Source organism: Ptychodera flava, chromosome 17 (assembly GCF_041260155.1).
Source record: "Ptychodera flava strain L36383 chromosome 17, AS_Pfla_20210202, whole genome shotgun sequence".
NCBI lineage: Eukaryota > Metazoa > Hemichordata > Enteropneusta > Ptychoderidae > Ptychodera > Ptychodera flava.
The window spans coordinates 24,255,576-24,283,300 of NC_091944.1; the positions used below are offsets into that span (position 1 = coordinate 24,255,576).

At 38.5% G+C, this 27,725-nt stretch overlaps 1 long non-coding RNA gene across 1 annotated transcript; it reads left to right on the forward strand.

Annotated features, from left to right (window-relative positions):
- LOC139115841 (uncharacterized) lies at positions 1-27,425 on the forward strand. The gene is made up of 4 exons (XR_011548194.1): positions 1-348; positions 12,771-12,976; positions 16,168-18,433; positions 26,187-27,425. It is a non-coding gene; the product is annotated as an uncharacterized lncRNA (long non-coding RNA).
- Positions 27,426-27,725: the final 300 nt, after the last annotated feature.

Below are 27,725 nucleotides of genomic sequence, written 5' to 3' on the forward strand. Positions count from 1 at the left end.
AAAACCAATAGACTTTAAGTTGACTAGCAGAATACATAACATTTCGTTCGTCTTGTCATTATTCTGCCATTTACGTATCAGGACTTCAGGTTTGCATCACGTCGTAATTGACTGCTCACCACTTACCCACTACAGCAAGGACCATCAGGCAATTACCGTACAGCGGAGCCGTAAACACAAGAATCAACTGTACGAAATCCAAGCTGCATTAATCACACCAGTCTTTTGGTCACTGATACAGAAGACGAAAGCAACCCACCGTCATCATGGTCGAGCCTGCTAGAAAGAAGCACAAAACCGAGTCGTTTAACGACAGACTCTTTGGTTGGTCGACCGAAATTGCAGAAGGTCAGTAGATCAGGCATATTTTAATTCATAATCCCGTTACCACTGCATGAGATCACCGTGACTGTTGACGAGACGACCGCATGTTTGATACGCGTGGTGCTTAGTATATTCAGTATACAATAACAGCGACATCTGCAATGACTTTGTGACTTATATTTTGACTGTCCTGTCATGTGACTATTTTTAGTTTACATAGAAAGCGCAGGTTACAACCTGTGTACTGGTAAATTTCTCTGTAGAAAGCAAGAGGGCTTAAACTGAGCTTCCTCTGTTATGTTAACCGCACGGTTGTTTCGAATTCTTATTCAATCCCCAGATGGATCACTTCTTATCAGCTACCTACGCTAAGTCTGTACACTACAGTTATCAGGAGGCATCATAAGTGTACTCACTTCCCCTGCCACACCTCAGTGTGAGTAACCTCGTGACTATTCGAAACTAGTGATAAAATGCCATGACCTCCATAACAACATTTATGAGGTGCAAATGTTATCGAAGGTTACCTATCTGTGTACACGAAGTATAAGTTTCAATGCTGTTTATGTGGAAAGCAGCCATACGGACTCCTACAGCATCGATCTTGCGTACAATTGGCTGTAGATGTACAAAATATATGTACACAGTGGTGTAAATAGTGCACTGTAGCTCTTAAAACAAAGATTTGATCACCAATGCGTTATTAGTCGTAGACTGGTCGTTTCTTCGGCCGGGGTGGGGGGGGGGGGGGGGGGGGTCGGTGGATTATTTTTTGCCGACGTCAAAAAGTGGCTTACCCCTACTCAAAATTTTGAAAACAGGGTGACCCCCCTATCCAAAGTCCAAAAACAGGATGACCCCCTATTCCAAATTTCGAAAACAGGGTGACCCCCCGCGCACGACAATGGTAAAAAAAGGTGTACATAAATTATATTATATATATATATATATATATATATATATATATATATTATATATATATATATGTATATATATTAAATATATATTTATATATATATAACTTATATTTTTATTTAAATAAATATATATAATATATATATTATATATATATATATATATATATATTATATTTTACATGTATTTTAAACAGTCATTCTGTGTTTTAATGAAATTGTTGACATGTCAGTTGTAAGATAGGAATTTCAAAGTGTCAATCTTAAAGTTTTTATACAGTACATTTTGAATGAGCTGTGAATGTGTTTCACACTTTCTATGCTTAAAACAAGATGTCCTGAACTGTTGTACTGAAATGGATGTTAAACCGGTAACTCTCGGTAGGGCCCTACCGAGAAAAGTGGGTGGGGCTTGACAGAAAAATGAGCACAATTTGGTGCAACATTGTTTCAAACATGACCTGAAGCTAAGGGCACATTGTATCAATACCACGTGTGTTGATTGTACAAATAAACAGAATGAACTCTACCTGCATGAACGATTCATCATACACGATATTTTAGACTTGTGCTGTTTTGCTTTCTATCTATTGTAAAGAATCTGCAGCCAATTTCTCCAAAGTTTAGATTTGAATTCGGTGGTTTGCGAACACGTACAGGAACGGATGACCGTTGCCTTGGATTAGTGACATCGACTATCGATCGAAACGACGTTGCACGGCGATCGACGCTTCATTCCAATCAAGTACAGCAAGATTCGTTCTCATTTGATACGATTCTCTGCAAACACTATTCGTTTATCATGGTATTGAAGTAAAGCATTATTAAAAGACTCTACATAGTGTGTGTCATGACAACAGCAGTAACTCTCCGCATCTTTATAAACGGGAAGTCTATGAAGGAATTTTTTCGCTTCTCGTGCAATTCCTTTGGTTACATGCCAAGTGTCTTTACTATTCCTTGTATTTGGATGTTCTTGCTTCAGTATTTTGAGACACTCGCGTTGTTATCATGAACGTGAGTTTTCACGGCACACTCTTTCTCTTCAAGATAATTGTATATTCGCCTCACGCCTAATAACTCATGCCTTTGGCTGCACGGTTCCTCCTCCTTGTTTACAGTTTCAACACGAATAACTCTGTGCGTGTGAAAACCAATGCAAACCACATCCGAAAATCTTGCGTTCTTTCGCCAGCAATGGCGAGCATCCGTCAGAATCTGGATTCCATCCCGCAGTCCTCCTGTTTCCTCTGAATAAATTCAGTTGCAGCCATTTCTTCAAGAAGTGCTGTCTCCTGTGATTCGTTTGATAGCGCACTGACTACTTTCATGTACGATTTTTGCAATTCATAAAGTGATTTTTCCTCCTATTGTTCCGATAGAAGAGGCTTTGCAGAATTTTGAATATTGATTCGGTAACAGTCCCGATGAAAAGTAACCATGTGCAACTCTCACATTTACTAAAAACTCTCTCCTTCTATGTACTGGGAAGATTTCCAGCGTTTTCTATGACATTCCTTTGAAACGCCAATGTTGTTGTCAGAGCATGCCCGACTTTACCAACTTCTGTTATTGTCATTGTAGAAGAATGGCAATCACTCTGATGTTCAATAACGGTATCTACAAGTTGTTGTAGTGACTTAGTCGTGCAGATAAACATGTCATCTTCCAATTGAAGGCAATCATCTAGTGCGGCGTAATGAAATTCCGATGCCATTGACATTGAGGACGGTAGGCGTGATATATCGTTACCGTCATATATAGCTGTGATATCGCAGCGGGACTTGTGGCGTGTATTGAACGCGCTCGGGTCATTGGGGTCATCGCCCACAGTCCCGCTGCGAGCCAACGCATAAGCTTCGTCGGCAGTTTACGACGACACCGACCGGTGTCGTAGATTTAGCTTGCAAAATAATGAACTATATTAGCCTTTGAATAAATAAACTTATATCATCTTTATCATTGACTATCTGAGACTCATTCTGTGCGCCTGCTAACTTTCTTGAAGATAAGAACACGTATTTTCGACCATTTTCCCGTGAGCCGTCGACGGTTCTACGATGTTTGCTCGATCGCGCGTACAACGCATTGAATACGTTGGAGGTCAAAAGTTCAATTCAAGCAGGAACCATCGACGACTCACCGAAAAACGGTTGAAATACATGTTGTCATGGTCGGGCTCGTTAGCAGGAGTAGAAGATGAGTCTCAGATAGTCAGTGATACAGTAGGTATAATTTTATTTTTTGCATGCTTTACCTATTTTATTATTTTGCGAGCTAAATCTACGATACCGGTCGGTCTCATAGTAAACTGCCAACGAAGCCTATGCGTTGGCTCGCAGCGGGACTGTGGCGATGACCTCAATCGCGTTGGGCGAGTCCCAAAACCCGGACCGAGACGAGTCGAGACGAGACCAAAAGACCTCCTATCTTACTCATAGAAAAGTTACGGTTTTTTTGCACATGGGCAGCATCTGTATCAATGCCAGGAGAAAAAGGACGTTGTTCCACTTCTGTCTTAGTTAGTCAAAGAAGTGATATCCCACCCCTACCATCGACTTATGCTTGTTTATTTTCGTACATTCTATATTTTTTACATCCATGATTCTAGTCAGTGGTTACTTAGCCCTCCGAATCTGAATCTTAATCTGAGGCTGCCTCAAATTCCACACACATAACATCCCGGCATAACATACATGAGTGTACTATCGTTAAGGTAGAAAAATGGTGCAGAGCCACTGTAATAAAATTAAACATATGAGCTCTCAGTTTACTTTCCTATAATGTGTTTATAAATGGTGAATCTAATTTCTAAAAAATGATTACTTAAATCTCCTGTATGTATGTTTCTAATACAAGGTTACCTATTTTGAATTCACAGTAGATATCATAGTAGAATCTGAATCTGGCACTTATCGCTTAGGCCAAAATGCCGACGCAGTTCGCATGTTTCGAGCTCGCCTTGAACTCGAGTTGAAAAACCTAAACAAATCTTTTTTCAGTTGTTCCAATCGTTGATTGTGCTATATCTTGCTTTGTGCATCAATCTTTGACACTCTCAATAAACTGCAAGCTTTCTGTAGTGTTGTATATAGGCATATAATGTATTTACAACGCCTGGCCTGAGGGGTCATTATGGTCTCGTCTCGACTCGTCTCGGTCCGGGTTTTGGGACTCGCCATTGCGTTCGATACACGCCACAAGTACCGCTGCGATATCACAGCTACGTCATATATTACATTTTCACATTCAGCGTTATGTGTTATGAAAAAATCAAAGACGGTAACAAGTGCTTGGATGGTCGAGATTGGTCTCTTTCCATCGAGGATACTTTTTATTCTGTCCAATTTGTTGAAAAGAGTACGCTTTTCTTCCTCGTCGTTACTCCTATATAGTAAAATCTTTTGCCGGTGCACGATTGTAATCTCGTTTCTTATTTTCCCCGTTCTCGGGCTATAGGTCGAAGAACGGCGTGATTCTGGGGCTCCAGGTTCTCTACGATTTCAGAAACATGGTGGTATACAAATTGAGTGATAAAAATCCCGAAATTTGACTAAAAATGCGATTCTTTAAACTCCCGTTTCAGTCTCGCGAGAGAGATGAAATTCTATTTATTCCGTCAGTCGTCGGCACCCCCGTTGGAGGTTTCGGTGGTAAATGGTTAATTAACGCGATTTTTGCAAAAGAAAATTGGAGTCGGTAACCCTTAATTTGTATGTCATTAAATTTAGAATATTTTCATGCGCTAATTTCTTCGATTTTCGGCAGAAATTGCACTTTCTGTATTTTTACTCGGTCGGTCGAGAGCGTGAGTGACGCTCTTCCATTTACTGCCTGACACCATTTTCGAACGCCATTGATACGTGACCCCTTCGCTTACCCTATGCAGTTCTGTGCTTTTTGATGCCGAAGGAAAAACAGATAAATGGCTTAGAATTGGCACATCTTGATTGATTTAACCTCAAAGGTATCTTGCAGATTTGTATGTTTATCAATATTTCGCAGTTTGAATGAAGAATTACCTGCGCCTAATGACGAAAAGTATAAAACTCGACATGTTACGAGTGTATCGGTGTGCGCCCCCCTGGCGTGGTATAACCATACGAGTCATCGAACTCTCAAGTAGAGTTTACGCGCGGAAATGTATAAATTTGCAGACGGACAAGCGGGAAGTTTTCTTATTCTGCGCGCCAAATATCACAAGTTTACTGACCCGGTGACCTGCTGAGGTCAGGTGTCAGGGTTAGGCAGCGGAGCTAGGGCCGCGGTTGGGCGGGGATACATACGCAGTTCTGTCGTAGCGTGTCGGCTTTCATACGACTACTGAAGTTTTAAAATTCTGACACAAAATGTATTATTATCTAATGACGATATATCTTTGCATTTTTCACAAAGACATTTTCTAACTTGCTGACTGGTCATGTACAGTACGCGTGCAATTACCGTGTACCGTAGGATGTACGCGTTAGTAGTAGTGAAGTGAACTGATATCGATCACAGGTGCAGGTGGTACATGGTGCGTACAGCGTCACGGTTGCTTGGTAGTCGATCGAAAGTGTGAGGCCGAAGGCCGAACCTCGTTACCGCTTTACACCAGTCATTCCCTTAGTTTCAGCCTTCGGTGCTGCATACTTCGATCTAGGGCCGAATTCGATCGACTATGATAAGTATCCAAGTTGAAGCAACACTGCACCCATGCGTACCTAGTACCTGTGGTCCCGATAACACTTGATGGACAACTTTCGTTTTCAATGAAATGAGCCCTGATATGAGAATGGTCGGCCGATATCGTTTTTTAAAGCTTTGATATACGATCCATCAAACTTGCTTCCTGATTTAGTTCACACCCCGGGTTCACACACTGTGCTTATCGTAAAGCATTGCATTGTACCATGGCCATGTTTGTCCCCACTGGAGGTGAAGGAAGTCAGCATAGACCACCCGGCCCATCGTCGTCAGAGGTGCTCGTAGCACCGTGTTGCCTGGCTAAAAAAGTCGATCGAAGGCTGAGAGTGTGAGGCCCTGTCCGATAATTTGCATCCATATCTGCCAAACCGCTTTCGAACGATGACGTGGATGGTGGTAATTGCATGTTTCTATTCAAAAATGTTCCAAAATAGTTGAGATTCAACACCATACTGACACCTTGATCTCAATAGTAGAATCATGCGTCTATTTTTATAAAAACAGGATGCTTATGAGTGGTAGGCTATCAAGTTCGATAAAATCCATCCATCGGTTTATTGCCTCTATTTTCAGCTGACCTTATGTATATCAGGATATCTCAGAAAACTAAAATATACAGTGTCACTTTTTAATGCATAAATCTTACAAACGGTAAGTTTTATGTAGGCTAGTAAAACGAGTGAAGTTTCAGGATATAGGAGTTTGGAAAATGAGTTGGTCGGATCACCCACTGAGGACGAGTATGTAGATTTTGTTACTATCAGTTTTATGACAGGACACTTCGACAAATATATATATTACAGAAAGTCATTAGGTTTTAATGAATTGATCCTTTTTCATCTGATTAAATGTATAAATTAGGCCCTACAACTCACAAAAACAACATGATGATGAAGCAAAGATTGAATGGGGGAAAGTTCTGCACATATCCGAGAAATCAAGGATAGACCTTTGTACAAATACATTGTAAGTTTTATGTAAAATTTCAAGAAAAACTTATAAAATGAATGAAAGTTTCAGGATGGGTTTGGAAAATTGGTAGGTTTGATACCTACTGAGCAAGCTTTGTTACCATCAGTTTTTATAACAGGACATGACAACAAAAATATATGACAGAAAGTCATTGTCATAAAATTAGGTTTTAATGAATTGATCAGTTTTCAACTGATCACGTATTAGGCCTATAACTCACAAAATGAAAAAATAATGATCATGAAGCAAATAAGCTTATTGAATGGGGGAAAGTTCTGACACATTTCCACGAAGCTATCCAGGATAGACCTTTGACCTGTCGTTTGCCCAGTTATAATTTTCAACACTTCTATACAGTTATAATTTTTAACACTTCTGTATCATTTCAGGTCATAAATTCAACACTTGACTCGTTCTTTTATCGATGACTCTCATCATCCTCTGCGTAATTCATTCTTCAACACAATTTAGCTGTGGCACCTCCACTCTCTCAAAACAATTTATGGCACCTTCAAGAACCAGAAAACGGTGTAGCAAAGAGTTGTTTATTATGATGAAATTTCAAATACTACATTCGTGAATGAATACACTAATACTAATACTTTATTGCTCAATAACACACTCAAGGAGTGTGGTAAGGCAAAAATTACAAAACTCAGTAAACACTAGATAAAGCTGCTGCTGGGGAAGGAACTAAAGTACAAGAAATAAATTTGGCAAGAGGTAGTTTATCTTTGTGAGTAATTTGGCAAGAGGTAGTTTATCTTTGTGAGTACAACTGAATGCAGGCAAAAATAAGTAGATATCAATAATCATTGATACCAGAAATAAACCAGTGTATCCAGAAATACCGAGTGTACAAATATAGTGTGAAATTAGTTTGGCATCTACTTGGATTTTTAGGGGTGTCTAGAAATGAATATTGAATAAACATCAATCATTTATTGCTCGATATGCTTTACACAATACAGAATGAATGAATGGAAATAAGGTGACATTTTAGTATGGTTTAGTGTAGCTGTAAATATCATGTTGCTGTTTCGGGCCAGAGTTTGATATTGATAACCCTGGTAAAAATCAGCAATCAGCAAATCATATCTATAAATGACCTGATTTCAAACGTTGTCCCTCAGCTACAACATCATGTATTTACCTTGAGATTCATGATTCTCGCCTATCTAAATCTAAACCTGATCACGAGTTATCCAAGCCCCTCCAATGGCAGAGACACATTAGATATAGACACAAGATGCCGGGAACAAGAATTTGATTTATTTGATCATTTTTTCCTACCTTCCCTGTTTTATATTTTCGGACAATTAAATAATTAAAGATCACTGTAGAAGGGATTGAGAGATCATTTTGAAATCCCAAAACTCTTGCTGTATATCAAAAACAAAATAACTGTAAAAAAGAGCTTATCATTGTCTCCAACATATCCACTTCTCAATCAATTTGGTAGCGCATAAAGCTCATAAGCTTACACAACATAATCGGGAACTATTTCATTCAGCAGGGTTCAGCGAAGCATCTTGTTATAGTAAAAAGTTACTTTACCGCGTTTTTTTGTGTCTTGTAATTTTCGTTTCAAGTTTCTTTCTCTCATGCGCTCGGCACTATCTGAGGGATAAGTCCGACGTTGAGTCTCTCTCGCAGAACCGTCAGTACATTGCTGATGCTGGTTTTCCTCCATGACTAGTTTCTTCCTCAATTACGATTAGGGACGAAAATACGAAGACGAGATTTAGCACAGATATCAAACTTGTCCGAACTTCTATAAAAATGGCGCTATCGGTACCGGCAAAAGTTTGCAACATCGGTCTGTAAAACAAAAGTAAGCTGTATTTCCTTTGTTTGCACTAAAATGGCATTATTGAACGCCTCACAGTGGGGCCTTGGCACCGAAACTACAGAGAAGAAAATTTTTTATCCGGCACTACTTCGTATATTTTTAGTGTAAAGTTGTCTAGCCCATTTAGTATTTGTCAAAAATTGTAAACGTTCGTGGAAGAGAGGTCACCAGGAAAATATGGAAGGTATTTATAATATTTCAGTTCATTATTATCCTACACATCACCCTTTCATAAAAATGGTTTGACCTGCCATCCTAAGTGTAGCACTATTTGGCGCGCAACTAGGTCGAGAGAAGTCATTCACGTCTTGTAAGACCGCGTGGAGTGAGTAAATTCCGAGGCTGCCAGTTTTTTCGGTGAAGTTGTTCCCGAGTATGTCACGACCTACGGCAAAATCATACTTCAAAGTAGTGGTCGACCGAGAGGAGGAGGAAGCACTGAAAACATTTTTTCAGTTGAATAACATTGAGATAGTGGAGGAGGGTCCTTTGCCAAGTACACGGTCACGCACAACTCCAAACAACGTCTCTGATGACAGTGCCGTTTCCACCATCGATTCTGTGGAAACAAGTGATCGTTGTCTGATGAAAAACGATGGCGTCAAAGAGAGTTTAGAGAGCACAGTGTCGAAGGAGAGTGACGATGGAGCCTGCGAGTTTTGTTTTTGCTCCCCATGTGTGACAACTTTTCGGCAGAGCTGGCTCGGGCAAGGGCAGAAACCACGCACAGGAAATAATCTTGTTAGGAAGAAGATGTACAAGAGATTTTGGAAGGTACTCAGTGACAAACACGCGTGGCGTTTCTCGCAATATTTAGACAAGAAAAGAAGACTTTTGCAAAGAAAGGAAATAGACTGTACAACTGTGTGGACTCAAAGAGAAATCATGCCTGACTGTGTGCTGAAACTGGTTCGAAACCCTTGGTGTACTATCTCATATTGAACTTAGACTGAACATTCAAGAATATCGATTCTCGTTTTTTATTCAGCGGGTGTATGTACGTGCGGCGACAAACTACTATATGTAGGCCTAATGTTAATTAATATACTTAGAGCACTGCGAAAGTTATATATCAATGCCAAACGGCATATCATGTCTCTTGAAATGAAAAAAAACCCCGAAATTCCTAATGAAAATATGCTCTGATCAAAGACGATTTTGTGTAAAATAAAATAATTCCAGCGAGTTATTTTACATTAGTATTACTTGTGTGAAATTCTTTGACCCAGATGACCGAAATACGATTGTACGCTGTTTTCGCAGCATCTGCAAGTTTTGAGTGAACGCGACAAGTAAGTTTCGGTAGAATTCTCTGCGACAGCTTCACTGTGATCGTAATGAGTCAACTACATCCAAAAATAGTCGTGATAACTTTACATGGCATTGGAATTAGCTTGCCTTTCTACGCATACACACTTCGTCCTATTGTTGATAAATGGAAACTCGGTATACACAATGTAACACTTACAACGGGCCGTTCTTCACTGTAAATTTGCATAAACTGTCAATCATAGATCATTTAAACTACCTTTAGGTCCGTTACACCAGCTGAATCATTAGTACGTTGTGAAGATTTTTACGATTTTACAAGGGATTTTTTGATTCCGCAATGCTGATATGACGTCAGAAAATCATCGAGACACTTACGAATATCATACATTAAATATGAGAAGTTTTATTCAATTATATGAGACAACAAGTCCATAAAAGCGGCGCTCCTGATCCCCCTGCTTCCCAGTTTAAATTTGCCACCATTATGCAAAATCTCGTGGGGTCTCGCCCTTTTATACGAGAGTTGCCGGTTTAATCATTAATATCAAAGAGGGAAAAAACCAGTAAACCCAAAACTTTGATGGGTGTTAAGACTTGCAAGCCCTCCAATTAAATCTCCTGAGGAGCCGTAGAGAGGTATTTTATTAAACTTATGCGCCCGAAGGACGCGCCGAAAAATGTAACTGAATGATGAAATTTGTGGCTGACACGATGCATTTTAGGCAATGATGAGCCTCTGTCAAAATTCAAAAACACAATGACCCCTATTGGGCATTTCAAAAACGTGGTGACACCCCCTCCCCCCTATCACCAAAGTCAAAAACAGGCTGACCCCCCATTAATCCACCGGCGCCGCCCAGGCCGAAGAAACTGACCAGTCCCTTAACAAAGATAGTGTCACGTAGCGTGGTTGTGATGTAGCTATTGTCGGATACGTACACTCTGTGTAGGGAACGTCCAGCAGTAGAGACGGCAACAGGTACACAAATATACTCTGAGTCGTAGCACTTTATTCAGCTGAGTAACACAAGTTACGGTAAAACTTCTATTTCTCCCACTAGTCTAATAATAGGCGTCGGTCACGTTCAATGTCGTCCCGGGCGTCTTAACAGGTTCTCCTTAGCACAATAACTGCAGAGTTTATATTGAGTGAATATCTGGCCTTGCAATTACTTTGGTATACGTCTATAATTAAGTAAAAGAGAATCGGCAGAAGATAAAGACAGGAAAGGTACATGAGTCAACATAACGCAGGAGGTCCAGCTTAAGTGTTCGGTCGGTGTTAATGACTTAAGCTGTTGTCAAAACAATAAAGTCACCAAGAGCGGATGCACGGTTACATAAAAAGAGTCTCGAAGATAAACAAGGGAATCATTCTCACGATGCCCCACGTGCAGAAGGGGTTACTCTAGGATACAGTCATTGTCAGTCATACAACTAAATTCAAGTGATAAAATATTAACTATCGAGGGGCTTTGTCACAATAGCATGACTTGTTGCCTCAAAAACTATCCAACCTTGCCCACTTTCCGTGGCAGTTTGAGCAAACACCGCTCCTAATCCATATATTTACTTCTCCGTTAACATTCAAACGTCTCTATGTACAGTAAATAAGTTTCGAAATGACGAACGTCTGTACAATTCAAAAGGAGGAACATGCATGCAAGTAAATAGTACTGCAACTAGGCCTACGTCTCAGAACCACAGGACGGCGTCCACCATGTCTTATCGAAATTACCGTTTAGAGATTGTGTTTCATTAATTTGCGAAGAAAATTTTGAATTTCCCTTTGTAAGTAGCCTTCAAACCCTTGTCATTTCGACGGACGATAGCCAAAATATTTGTACCTGAATTCGGTTACATGAAGCGTCTAGTATTACACCAATGAGTAAAGTATCAATCCGACTGCCTTTAAGGTACTAGGTTTCTGCGCCTGGAAAGTGAAAGACTTAAACTTTTGCTCAAAATTTCCTCAGTGAAACTTTCAAGCATTCTGTTACCAACTAATGAATACAAATCAGGAGTCACAGTGCAGAGTTTGGTACTAGAGAAACAGAATATCCAACATTCACTAGTTTTTAAAATTAAAAATGGCCAGCAATCCTGTAGTAAATACATGGGAAAATACAATTTTATATTTTCGAAAAACTAAGGCCGAATTTTTCTTACTCAAAGAAATTTAAAATGAGCCTCCACAATCGTAGATCAGAAGGGTATTGTAAATATTTGAGAGTCCAAAATTAATATTTGTCCATGAGTGCATTCTGCGTTAATGCCTGTGGTATAACTTAAACCAAAGTGTCTCTCATCGTACTGGATCATTTTCACATGAAGCAAAAAATACTCGCTGGACAAGCGGTTTGCGAACGACCATTTTTTTCCAAATACAGCATTTTGGATCAAGTCTATTAAGCATACATATATTTCATGATGTACAACCATGAGATAGCCAATGTTGGAAAATATGAGACACCACCCATCTATGGTGACATCCTGAAATTCAGTGAACACTTCAATGTTCACACTTCGAGTTTGTTCACACCTCCAGCTGTTTAAATGCCTGCATTTGGATCTTTCTGTCAGATCAAGTGTGGACACTGATGAAGGACAAGTGATTTGTTCGAAAGATGTCTGTTTTGCTAATTCACAGTGGGAGAAGAGAACTTTTCTGTACTTAAACGCTACTACGGATAACGGTGATTCCTTTATTCTGTTTGAATGACTGACCTCTCGTTAATTTTCTTCAACAGAAGGCTTTCAAAACCTTAAGCGCCTGTGTGAAGAGATACCAAAACGGGAATTAGAATCGATACTACACCCTCACGATTTATTCGACAGATTTAGGGCGATGGGACTCGTTAAGAATCAGACACAGCACTCCTAGTGGAAAAGCTTCGCAAAGCTAAGCTTGGCGGACTGGCAGAAAAGTACATCACAGAAGTATCAACTCAGTCAGGTAGGCATCGTTGAAACTGAGGAACACATGTTCACCATCCATCGGATATCATACGCAAACCTTTCAATTGTCGTATACATCTGAATTTTTAAACATGCTTTAGTGACGTCCTAAGGTACAGGATCTAGGGAAATTGGTAACCCGAGAGAACCCCATGGCAAGACAGTACAAGCAAGACATGGTCGAGATGTTCACACGAACGCCTAACGAGTGCTTGGATAGCACAATACACCACAAGCCCCGGGTTCAAATATGTTCAAATACGCAGAGTACGGGGCGCTTGCAGTGACGCCATGGGGTACTCTGATTTGCTCACGTGTTCACACACATGAGCTATTTGTCGTAGCGATGTTTGTGTGCGTGTGTGTCTGTCTGTCTGTTTGTTTACACGATATCTCATGAACGCCTGAACGGTTGACAGATACTATATGCTAATGGAAGGAACTGATTAGATTTTGGTGGGTGTGGCTTGCATATTTTACGCTGATTTGCATAATTAATGATTTTAGAAATAAATATATACAATGAGAATGGCCGCACAGAATTATATGAGATTTGCTACAAATGTTGACCACACAAGGATTTATCCCCAATGAAAGACATAAAGGAGTGACATGAAAGTTAATTCCTAATTTGCATATTTAATGAACTTTTCTTATTCAGGATATATATCTGAATTGACTCAATCACAAAGTTCACGAAACTTGCTATGTACATGGAAAATACTATGATTCAACATTATTGAAAGTTATTAGGCATTTTTACTTCAGCCAATTCCTTATTTGTGTATTTAATGAACTTTCCTAATTAGGGTTATATATCTTGATTGACTTGACCAAATTGACGGAACTTGCTATGTACATGGAAGATAATATGATACAACATTCTTGAAAGTAATTAAGCATTTTTACTTTAGCCAATTCCTAATTTATTTGATGAACTTCCTAATTAGGGTTGTATTTGGATTGACATGACCAAAGTTGACGAAACTTGCTATGTACATGAAAGATACCATGATTCAACATAATTAAAAGCTATTAAACATTTTCACCCAAGCCAATTCCTAATTTGCATATTAAATGAACTTTCCTAATTAGGGTTATATATCTGGATTGACTTGATAACAATTGACATAACTTGCTCTGTACGTTTCCATGTCTTAAATTTGGTGGAATTATATGTGTCAAGTTCCTACTCTTGTTATCAGGTTTGGGTTAATCGCTGCTCATAATTAGGTCGGCAATGGACAGCTGTTATTGCTGGACAGTCCCTCCACCTCATGTTGAGAAATTAACACCAAATTGTGTAAGGTGTGAATTACCCGAAGGACAAGGCTTGATATAGATTAGTCTTAGAATTTCTCACCTTTTTCTCTTATCACACAAAAGTGAAAAGCATCTTCATGGATGTTAAGATATTTTCTAGGAAGTGATACATAAGTAAAAAAGTCAAGTTCAAGACCAGCAACAAACCTATGAAAACTATCAATTACCATTAATTTTAGTTTCACATTCTCGGCAGTGTGATTACAGCTCAGCCATCGTGTCAACTATTATAAATGCAAACCTGTTACACACAAAGTTGACATTTTTCAATAGTTTGTCTGTTGAACAATACTTTATATCAGCAGCTTGAAAATGGGTTACGAGTAATTTGGGGTATGAATGACATCTACATAATGTGCAGACTTTTATAATTAATAATCTTTATCAAATGCTGTCGCATACAAATGGATTTTGGTGTGGACAGCGACTATGAGATGACATTTCCATGGAGAAGTTGCAGTTACAAAAATTACAAACTACCTCAAAAGAGGGATAAAACTGCAGCAAGTGTAAATGAATACAGTAAAAAATGGCCGACTAGCGGGAAATACAATACTCGTTAAGATAAAAACTGCAAAGTTAAAACAAATACAATACTGTATTGTTTTAACTTTGCAATCTTTATTTTAACGAGTATTGTATTTCCCGCTAGTCGGCCAATCTTTTGCAGTTACAAAGTTTGGCTTATATGCAGTGGCTCATAAGTGTTAAGCTGGTTAGCTGCGCTAAATAGGCTGCCTTCTAATTTTGGTGAAGTTTTTACATGTTGACGGGTCAAAAGTTTGTGTATTTGCGGCACAGATCTTGTTAAAACCTTTCGCTGCAAATATCGATGGTACCATGCAAGTAAACTGCGGTCCATATGTAATAATAGTTTGCAAATGGTGCAGCGTGCACTCTCTCAAATATTCATGCATTCGGTATTGAAATGTCTTCAGCCGAAATTGCATACATGTATTTCACTGCTGTAAGCGAATTACTTTTAGATATTTGAAAAGTATTGCGCGAATAATAATTATATATTATTATAATATATTATATATACACAAATTATTATTGTAATATATTGTGTAATGTACTCTGAATTTTAAGTGATGAAGTACAGTGAATTTCAAAATAGCTTGGAATTACAACGTGCTTGGGTGATAAGAAAAACGTTTCTGGCGATAGAAAATGACACCACCTGCATTCATTATAAACGTTCTCCTTCGATAAATTTTGCAACAATTTAACCCAATGCGACGTTCACTGTACCACAGTCAACATCGTCAGTGTTGCCGCGCTCCAATTGAAAAACTCACCCGCACACTGACTGTTTGAACATTCTTATATTGCCTTTATCACATTTCCCGTCGATGAAACTGCACAGAACGCTAACGATAGGTTTTTTCTCGGTACAGTGTGTACGGGTCGGTACAACAATTGGTATTTCCTACACTGAACGTGTTCTGTAAGTGAGAACAGTGGACGTCGTATTGGGTTAAATTGTTGCAAAATCTATCAAAGGAGAACATTTGCAATGAATGCATTATTTTCTATCGCCAGAAACGTTTTTCTAATCACCCTAGCACGTTGTAATTCCAAGCTATATTTAAATTTATTGTAAGATACATTTTTTGAGACAAGTTCTTCCGTTATTGATGACAAGCAAATGACATTACAATACATGACCAAAAATTTTATTATGTGCGTGCATGATGTTTTAATATTGCCTTCTAAATTCATCAATAAATTTGTTTATATACAAACCCTCGTTGTGTGACAATTTTGGAAAACGCACCATCGCGATTTCTTTGAAAATGAAGATTTTGAATCGCTTCTGTGGTCAAGAATACTTCGAAACCTATGAACGTATTTATTTTCTAGATATGGAATCACACACGATGGATGAATTGGTAAAGCACCTGAGAGATACGTATACACGTAACTATTCGAAAATTTTGCCGATTCCATGGAATAAAAATCTCCACTTGCGCTTGCCTGAAGTGTATACACAGCTTAAAATAATAAAAGTTAAAAGGGATACTGACCAAACGGGCACAGTCCTCAGTGCTCTTCAGGACATGTTCAAGTCACCAGAATACGTCAAGCGCATCAGAATTGAAGGAGCGCCAGCGATGGGCAAGTCAACACTTTGTCGGAAGCTGGCCTACGACTGGGCTCATGGCGAGTGCCACGATTTGAATTACTTTTCTTTTAGAAATGAGACATTCGAATAGACGTAGTATCGTGGGTGAAATATTCACCCAGCTACTACCGCAAGATTGCAAACTTACTGAAGCAGAACTTTCAGAAGAGATTGACAAGCACCAAAAATCAGTATTGTTTCTTTGTGATGGGTTAGATGAAATTGACGAGTCGACTTTAATAGGATCAGATATATTAAAGCTTATAGACGAGGATGTACTTCGTTATTGTACCAAGGTGGTCACGACAAGGCTACATATGTGTGATAAGTACTTAAGCCAATTCGATTTGTGGCTGCATGTTAAGGGTTTCACAAAGAATCATGCCAAAGAATGCATCGAGGGTTACTTTGGGAAAGGCAGCAAAATGAGCACATCCCTAATTGACGAAATTAGGCGACAGAAAGACAGCAAAGAGCAACGATTCACAAGGGGACTTTTCAGGAATCCCTTGCACATTGCTTTTCTGTGTATTCTGTGGGAGGACCATCAATTCCATGTCGAAAACTTTCCGAAAACATTACACGAGTTATATGGTGAAGTACTTGAATGCATTCTGAAAAGGTACTGTGCGAAAGAAAAGAAACTTATGGATGGTGGGAAGTTACCAGAAGATGTTATCAATGCAAAATTTGCTTTAATGAGAGACTCATATAAAGTCTACATGAGTCCGAGGAAGAATGGTGTTTTTGATAAGACTGACATTTCCTCAGAGATGTCCCTGGATTTCGGATTGCTAGTAAGAGATATGGGGCATTCAAGAGTGAAAGTCAAAATGATATATTTTTTCAATCATAAAACGTGGCTAGAGTACCTTACGGCGCTGCACGTAATTTCTCAATCGGCGAAAGCTGATTCGCAGCGTGTGTTTATCGAGCACCCACGCAAACATTTCCCCGTGTTGAAATTTCTAAGTGGCGCGGCAAATAAGAAAGAAAGTAAATATTTCTTTGGTAAATTCCGTGAAAGAATGGAAGTTCTACACGAAAAGATATCCAAGTCATCAACGCATAAGGAACAGGAAATCCTGTTAAAGACTTTATCAAATTTGTGGGCGTACTGCATCAAATGTTTGTATGAATCGAGCCATGCCGAAACATTTGTCGCGCAAATCGACGAGTTGTTGCAAGGTACTCTATTGTACGCTGGATCAAACAGATGGCACGATTTCATTCATACCGAGAATGTAAACTCCTCATCTATATCTGACGGTTTTATCAGATTAAACTCCGGAAAGTGTTCATTCATTTACGTACACAATCTCCTTAGAATCAAGAACAACTTTGGAGGAATATTAAAAAATTTGTACCTGAGCGGACTGACCGCAAAAAACATGTCCAAATGCATTAAGTTACTAAAGGAAAGCAAACTTTCGATATCATCTCTTTCCTTCTTCACTTGTAACACTTCGATTAAGGTCAATATCATAAATGACTTGGCAGAAATGATTAAATGCATACGTGTAAAGTCTTTGGAGTTACTGCTAAGCGTTGTCGGAAATTGCGAAGAACTCAACGCAAGTTTGTCAAACATGTTATCAAGAATATCTAAACGTCCATCTTTGCAGGTGGTCACCTTCTCCTTCAATCATGAGTCGGCCGGTGACCTTTTCCCGCATTCAGATGCATTTATACGTGACGGGCCAAAAAACTTTGAGTTTGTGTGGAAATATTTCAAGACATCCGTTTGTAAGAACTCGAGAGCGAACTTATGCAATTTCATCAGGGAATGTAAAAGAACAGAGTCTTTAACTTTGTCATTCAGCAATGAGTTCAACTCTGAAACCTTGTACGAGGACATAATAGATGAAGTAAACCGTGCATTAAGTAGAGTCAGCCAAGCCCTGACATCGCTTAAATTATCAATTCGGTGTAAACAGGGGTCATCTCTCCGTATGATATGCGAAACACTTTCTAAAAACGCGACACTGAATGATATATCTTTGGGTGTGTACTGCGGCATTTTGTAATACTGACGCATTTTGTAATAACTTACGCAAAATGTAATAAGGGGTATCAGCATTTTGTAATAACTGACGCATTTTGTAATAACGTCTGCAGTATTTTGTAATAAACCAGTCTACGCGTTTTGTAACAAGGGTATCAGCATTTTGTAATAAAAAATTGTCTACGCAAAACTGTAACAAGGGTATCAGCATTTTGTAATAATTCGCACTTTGTAATAACAGTTAACGCATTTTGTAATAATTTTAAAAACTTTTCCCAGTTTTAAAGCATTAACAGATATTTTATTGACTTTGGAATGGTATTACAAAGTGTGTGTTTACTCGTTAAGTAAGTACAAAAATTGATCGCTCCCTGACTTCCATTTCAAATTAGAAAGACTTAATTTTAGATAGCTGTCAATCAGTATTTTTACCAACTGATCATCTGAGGCAGGTAACTACTAGATTTTGACTAGTTTATTATCATATATTTGAGAGAATAATTGGTATACACAGTCAGTTGATTTATTAAATAGAGGATAACAACATTCTTTCTGATGTACATGTATTGTAGACAACCAGCAATCAACAGGTAGATACTCAGATAAAATAAAATATAATAACATAAAATAAATTACTATACATCTGCCTTCGCAAACAATAGAATCGAGCTTCCGTAAAAACGGGCACGTAACGGGCATGCAGTAACCCCTTTACTTTCATATTTGATAATAATCATTTCATCATTGAATTGCTCCATACTGAAACTCCATACTGTACTTTGAAAATAACTTCTGATAAAAGAAACAAAAGTAAATGTATTACGACTGTTTGCAGGTGAAAAATATTATGAGGTAATAACGACAGTTCACCAAGACGGCACTGTACAAATCTGGCACGACATCGCTGCTCAGCTCGTACATCCGATGTTGGATGACCGCGCGATGTAAACAAAGATGGCGCTTACCCTTAACCCGCTCGCAGAATATGCCTTTAAAGTGTATGGAATAATGCATCGGAAACGACGGGTGCATATATTCTTGATAAAAAAAGGAGATGTATGATATAGAAATACCGGGCAACGCGCTGACCATTAACGTTTGTTTGTGGGCAAGGGCGAGAGGAAAGCCAAAAATTAACGGGCGAGGCTTGCCGAGCCCGTTAATTTGGCTTTCCTCGAGTCAACGCCCACAAATAAACGTTAATGGTCAGATCGGAGTCTGTTATTTCCATTATATTATCATCGAACGCAAGGAAACCGTCAAAATTTCCGAAAATTTCAGGAGCGAACGACAACTGGGCCCCAGAAACTGAGCAATACGCGACGCACTGTCACGCGCGCTGTCAAAAATTGGCAAAGCCGGAGATGTTTTCAGAAAAAAGTATTTTAACTTGACCTACAAGTAGTCCATTTTATTTTGTGATTGATTATGAATAACGTTTGAGCTGTAAAATTACTATACTTTGAGTCGTTAATCTTATTATTCATATTCACGGGCATGTAATCAAACCATTACTGTGTATTTTTGGTCAGTCACGTGGTTTAGCTCGACCAATCAAAATGCGACGGGCAGGGCATGGTAATATTACAAAAATACCGCAAAGTAAGCATTCAGACATTAGTGCAACGCATCGCCGAACGCGCTAAACGCGCTAATGACTAAATCTATGTGTCGTTATACATTCTTTGCGTTATTTTCATAATAACCTTAACTATACTGAAGTAATCTAAAGTAAACAAAATTAAAACTAAACTAAACTCAACTCAACTCAACTAAACTAAACTAAATAGTCAGAATAATCTGATATTTTATTTATTTGACTTGTTAGTCCCCGCGGATGAAATCCGGCGGGGACTCACAGATTGGGTCCCGTCCATCTGTGCGTCCGTCAGTCCGTGCGTCCGTGCGTCCGTTCGTCCGCAGCCGTTTCTCAGACACTGCTGAACAAATTTTGTTCAAACTTGGCAGAAAGGCATAGCACTATGACCTACAGATGCACATTGATTTATTTTTCTATACGATTCAACATGGCCGCAAGGTGGCCATATTTTTGCGATTTTTCATGTCTTTGAGCCATAAATCAAACATCCTTGAACCGATTCTATTCAAACTTGGCACAAAGGCATAGCACTATGACCTACAGATGCACACCGATTTATTTTTTGATACGATTCAATATGGCCGCAAGGTGGCCATATTTTTGCGATTTTTCATGTCTTTGAGCCATAACTCAAACATCCTTGAACCGATTCTGTTCAAACTTGGCACAAAGGCATAACACTATAGCCTACATATGCATGTAGAATTATATTGCGATACGATCCAATATGGGCGTGAGGCGGCTATTTTGTTGCGATTTTTTCATGTCTTTGAACCATAACTCAAACATCCTTGAACCGAATTTGTTCAAATTGCACAAAGGCAAAGCACTATGGCATACATATGCATGTATCAATTAACCTTGCGATAGGAGCCAATAAGGCTGCAGAACTGCCATTTTGTTGGAATTTTGCATGTCTTTGAAGCTTAATTCAAAGGTCATTACACCGATTTTGTCCAAACTTGGCACAAAGATCATGCACTATGGCATACATGTACATGTCAATGTACTTCGTGACATGTTCCAATATGGTTGCCAGATTGTCATTTTTCCCCAATATCGCTGCTAGATGGTCATTTTTGGATTTCTTCATGTCTTTGAGGCTTAATCATATGCAAATATTCCTTATCCAATGTTGTTGAGACTTGGTACAAAGATAAAGTACTATGGCATACATATGCATGTCTACTAATTTTGTGCTATGATCCATATAGTCAATAGACAGCCATTTGATTTCAATTTTGGTGTGATTTTTTATGTCTTTAAAACATAAACATAGGTCACTGTCCTTCGATGGACTGATTTTGTTTAAACGTGATATGGCTGCATTCTTGTGCACATTAATTTGTTTCATTATATGATCCGAAATGGCTAATTACAACAGCATACTCGATCCCATACCATTTCTAAAATTCCACCAAAACATGTTTTTAGTATGTGCCATCATGACACTAGAGGCAGTGAGGGCATCGTTATGTGTGATATAATCAAAAGTTCCTTCAATGGTCATTACCGGCAGAGAGGGGTCAATTTTATTGAACGTTCCTCAGATTACTTTATTATGCAAGTCAGAGGCCTGATGCATCCCGCATGAATATCATTCCACAGCTACGTAGACCACAGCTACCTAGACACCAAAGATTATAACAAAATGGACAAGCGGGGACTGTGTAATCAACGATGACTTGTTTAGCTACTAAAGCGGAAGTATATCTGACCTGTGAGTTATGTATGTATGTATGTATGTATGTATGTATGTATGTATGTATGTATGTATGTATGTATGTATGTATGTATGTATGTATGTATATGTATGTATGTATGTATGTATGTATGTATGTATGTATGTATGTATGTATGTATGTATGTATGTATGTATGTATGTATGCATGCATCTTCGTGGGTAGGGAGGGAGGAAGGGAGGGGAGAGAGGAAAGAGTGCCTGAGTATGCCTGTCTATGTATCTATGTATCTATCTATCTACCTATCTGTCTGTCTGTCTGTCTGTCTGTCTGTCTGTCTGTCTATGGCTGTTATCATTTAACCCTTTAACCACCATGGTTTGTCCCAAATGCATTGTTTTCTATGGTAAAGTTGGACCTGTATACAGGGAACTGGGGGTGAAAGGGTTAATGATAATGGCAGATGGCAGGTATAACCAGTAGGATAGCGAATCAAATTTAGCTTAATCTTAGTATCACAGGGCAGCTTATCCTAGCTCGTTGGCTAGACAAATTTTACCATAGGGCGATAGCATAGATTCAAGGGATGAAGACAACGGGAAAGAAATAGATCTATGAAAACAAAACCATGGCTCAGTAGATATGAATTGTCACCTTTTACATACAAGGAAAAGTGGCTGGTCTGTCGAGAGAGCTTTATTTTGTACTTGTTTATGGGATGATTAAAATAAATGATCATTCAGTATTTTAATTGACTGCTTCACGTCAGTGTTTATTTCAGTATATTTTGAAAATATCAGCTGTCAGCATTGACATATTAACGTGCCCTCCCATCTTATTACCGTAAATTATCGACAATCAACTTTAGAGAATCACATATCATACGTATAGAAGTTGCTTAGAATACTGCAATCTTTCGTACGTTATTTTCCACTTTAACCCTTTGCACACCAAGACCCTGTGGTGGAGTTGAAATTTGGAAGTACCATCTAGCATGACGTTTGACTTCTTAAATACTTGTCCAAAAAATATGCAAATTATGGTCACATGACCTAATTAAGTATTCAAAATGGCCGCCAATATATAAAATATGTATTTTTTTAAATATATTTCTTTATTTTCATAGGAAATCCTCATTTATTCATCATTTTTCATCACGAAACCTGTTTTCTATCACGTCAGCATGGACTGAAATGAAATTGTGACAAAAATTTTGAAAAAAAACACTGACATTTTGAATCATTCTGACCTGCTAAGTGTAATGTAAACAAAGGCTCTGTATATTAAGTGTTAGGTCGGTCAGAGCATAACGTAACATCACAGCAACTAATATTATGAAATATTTCCCACAGTAAGTATGTATATTTTGAATGACAATGACACTTGTCCCAAAATATGCTACTAATGGTCATGTGACCTGATTAAGTACGGATAGTTTTCAATCGGATTCGAACCCACAACATACGGCATCAGTCGCCTAGCTGAGAGGCCACAGACAGAACCACTCGGCTAAATCTCCACTCCCAAAAAAGAGTGGTTCAATAGCCGGCTAAGTTGTTACATTTTTCTGACTGAGACCGCTCAACACGTTGTAGAGTTCGTGAAGCACTCACGCACGCATGCTCACTATCATACATCGCACATACACACTTTATCGAAGCGAAGAAACGAATTTCATCGCTTTAACTGGGCGAACGATAACCTCGGGGACAATTCTGTCCACCAGCAGTGTTACCAACCCAGGGTAGAAAATACGGATAGTTTTCAATCGGATTCGAACCCACAACATACGGCATCAGTCGCCTAGCTGACAAATGGCCGCCAACAATATAAATTTATCATTATTTTTACATGTTTTCCAATTTTCCAGTAAAAGATAATCGATATTGTATCATATCCAAATGCTTAATCACTATTTATAGTGCCATGACCATGGACTTTGATGTAAACTTTATATATTATGAAAAACTTTACACAGATTTGATAAAACTTACACAAATTTTCTTGTCTTCACTCATAAGTGAAGAATTACACACAGCGCCCTTGAATATGGGAACAGACTGGTCAAGGTATCCTATTTTATAACATCTGACTATTGAATTTATCAAACTTTGTCCACCATTGCAAGATATTTTTGGAATTGTAGTATTACAATTGCCCCAAAAAAATGCAAATACTGGTCACATGACCTCACTAAATATTCAAAATAGCCCCCAGTATTCTAAATTTACAATGATTTTCACATTGCTTCTCTTTCTGACGACATTCTAAAGAATTTATCCCTTCCTATTTCTCAATTATGTCTAAATGTATATTAGATTCCGTTGTCTACAACTGATGGTTCCAGGAAAATGTTTGTACACCGTCCCTCCACCCTACAGCAATTTTGCTGAATAAACTTGTCGATATTATAACACAAACGTTTCGATATTGAGGTGGGAGCGTCAAGGTTCTTTCACATTTTTATACATAAAAATTCATTTCTTTTCAAAGCTTTTGCGTACTCTTTTGGCCTCCAAAACAGATTGAGCTTGCACGGAATCGCCGCTAGACAACTGTACGCGACCGTACCTCTAAGCCTTAAAACGGATAAACAAAGACACAAACAAAATCACTATCCCAAAAATCATCGTTTCGGACGAAAAAACATCAAAATAAGTGTCTCACCATTCGTAAATATCGTATATTTAATGTTCAAAGACTGAAATATGCTGAGTTGAATTAGAATCAAACATGGAAGGGAGGAAAAAACTTCGTGACCGAAGAACCAACGTGCGCGATCAAAGTTTCAAAATGGCGTCGCGACAAACTCAACAGCATTCCGAAACATCGAAAGCATAAATTTCGAGTAATGTTAGAATAAAAATCGATTCTAGAAAATAAACTTTTAGGAGGGTATACACCTCGCAAGTCAAAATTCACGGGGAATTTTACGGGTTGATTGGCAATTTTCGTTGTTCAAAAAACGCGTGGCCGACGTATGGTGGCCGCCATCTTGATTTTTAACAACAAATGCATCGTCGAAAACTCGGGTGGGCGTTTTCTGCAACAGAACAGAGTAAACGACAAGAAAAAACGCATACTACCAATTTTAAAATCCCCATCGCTGATTGATCACGCCAAATTCGTTTCGATTTATTCTTATTTCTACAAGTGAAAGGGGGAAAAACTTTCGTACTATAAGGTGCCTCTTCCTACCTAGCGAGATCAAATTTGGTGGGCGAAAATTTCGACGGAAAAACACGGAAAATCATAGACGAAAATCTAAAAGAAATTACTCTCAATAAACACAGTTTCTCAGTTGTAGCAGAAATCCTGGCTATGGTAACAAAGTTACCTGAGGAGCAAAGACATGACAATAATTAAAAATACTCCGCAACGCAAGATGTTGCCAAACGCTACTGATGGCGTCCCCAAGCAAGCATTTACATCCGTAACGCGCTTCGTACCGACGGGGCCGCGGTAGAGCAATTAACACCTTTAAACAATAGCGCACGTGTCGCGTTTCCAGACCGGTGGGTGGAGGGACGGTGTTTTGTAACATCATTTTTATGAACCCAATAAAAGCTTCGTTCAAAGCACTGTGTACACTAATATTACAATCATTTTGCAAAACTCAGAATTTGATTATTTGAGTTTGCAAACTTCATCCAATATACATGCAAAAACATAAGATACACAATTCTATTGTTACCAAAAACAATATTTATTGTTTTTCTTTTGTAAAAAAAATAAAAATAATGTAGCAACGCCCTAAAAATCAGACCGAAACCCTCAAAATGTCACAAGGGAACCATTTCTGGATAAGGTTGACGTTGTTGCATGTACATCATTAGTATAATAAAATTAGGTCGTAGTATACAACACTGTCAATGTTGATGATGTCGCTGTCTTTTATCGTATTCTGAGCTCTGCATGTCATCTTCAAGCCTTCCTCTTTCCATCCACCAACAGTAATATTTAATAAAAAAATGCAGAAAGGTCTGCAGTATAATGTCTTTTCAAAGTACAGTACTGTATGTAAAACCAACAAAAACTTTCTCAGTTTGTTTTCTCAATTATAAATCGCATAATCTCATTCTGTCTTCAATTGCATTTTGAATGTCAACTCAGACCCCCTATATGGGGTTAATATGATAACCTAGCACCGGTAGTGGAGATATAATCTCGATATCATTATATGCTATCACATTTTTACGTATTCAGAAACCACAAAGCATTTTAAAATACATACAATATCAGCGGATGTTTATAATTATTACAAAATGCGTTAACTAATGTTACAAAACGCGTTTTATTACAAAACGCTGATACCCTTATTACAAATCGCGTAAACAATAATTTATTACAAAATGCTGATACCCTTATTACAAAATGCGTAGACCATTTTATTACAAAATGCTGATACCCTTATTACATTTTGCGTAAGTTGTTACAAAATGCGTCGTATTACAAAATGCCGCAGTACAGGGTGTCTTTTGCCAGGGCGAAGTCGATTCAGTGTGCCAGCTTATCAGACACAACAGGAGAGCGTTGTCGTTGACTTTTAACTTCGCCGAGTTTACCGAGGACTTTGTGCAAAAGATAAGGGCAGCCCTTGATGAAAATAACGTCCTCAAACACTTGAAAGTCACACTGTGCGAACGGAGCCTCTTTGCGAGGGCCGCTGGAAGCCTGTTAGTACGTAAGAGCAGCGCCTCACAAGGGAAAACCCGCCGCCACACATTAGATTCCCTCACGATTTCCACAGATTCCCATGAGCCCCTACCCCTTGATGACATAAAACAGATCATTTCTGAACACCCTAATCCCGGCACCGTATTTTATAATGTGAACTTTCAAGTCACCAAGGACAAGCATACTCACACAGTCCGTCAGACTTTTGAGCATTGATCTCCATAATATGCAAATTATGGGTCGCTACAAAAAATCTGTACTGAATGATTTGAATATTCACTATAACAGACAGTATGTCAATTGTCACGGTTACTTACCAATCGACCAAAGCATCACATCACCGTGGGTATTTGCTTTTCTCAAATTAAATGTTGTTATCTCGATTTGGGAGGGCCATTGTTTTGTATCCGGGTATCTCTACAAGTACAGCTGTACGCATTGAGACCTATATCACTTGAACATTTCTTATCCGTCAGTCGAGGCTTGGGTCAGGGATTGGATCCAGGTTATTAGTGTTCTTTGGGCAAATGTCCGGTTAGACAATGTAAGTCCCAGTAACTATTAATCTGGCAAGTGATCTTCGGGCGGGGGGGGGGAGGGGGAGGGGAAGCGAAAGTCTTATTTGAGATAAATTATGAAGATTAAATCAGGTCGTTAGAAAAGCATTATTAGCATCGCTTAACATACATGTACATGACAAGGATATATTACTGTAACCGCCTATGCTTCTTTCCCCCTTCATGAATGAAAGTTAATAAATGGAGTAATAAAATGGTATGAAACAATATACAAAGTCAAATTACAACTACCAATCAATATTCAATTTATCAGTATAATAGTGCCGAACTGTGCTTTGATATTATTGGAGAAATGGTGTTATCCTCATGATATCAGATATTTGCTGATTCTTGCGAATTTACACATACAGATTTTGTGAAATCATGAATCAGTGTGACATGGAACTGCCCAATAGATCAGTGACATGTGTTTAGTTTCACTAAAATTAAATGCTACTAACACAATTAGAACTAATTTTGGATAATTCGATCTTTACATTTTTCAAATTTCTCAAATGTGTTAGGCGCCCTACAATTAATGTTGCAATATTACAAATTATCCACAAAACAACTGTGTAAATGAAAAAGAAAAGCAGATTAGCTTACATTTGCAGATTAAATCGACATTACTTCACCGTCCAATTATCCCAAATTAGTCTCAATCGTGTTAACATTGGTTGCTATCAAAATAGACCGAAACATCGTTATTTTTGCCGCAGCCATAATCACCGATAATACCACGACCACGTCATCGGCCTCCTCTTTATCTAAGAAT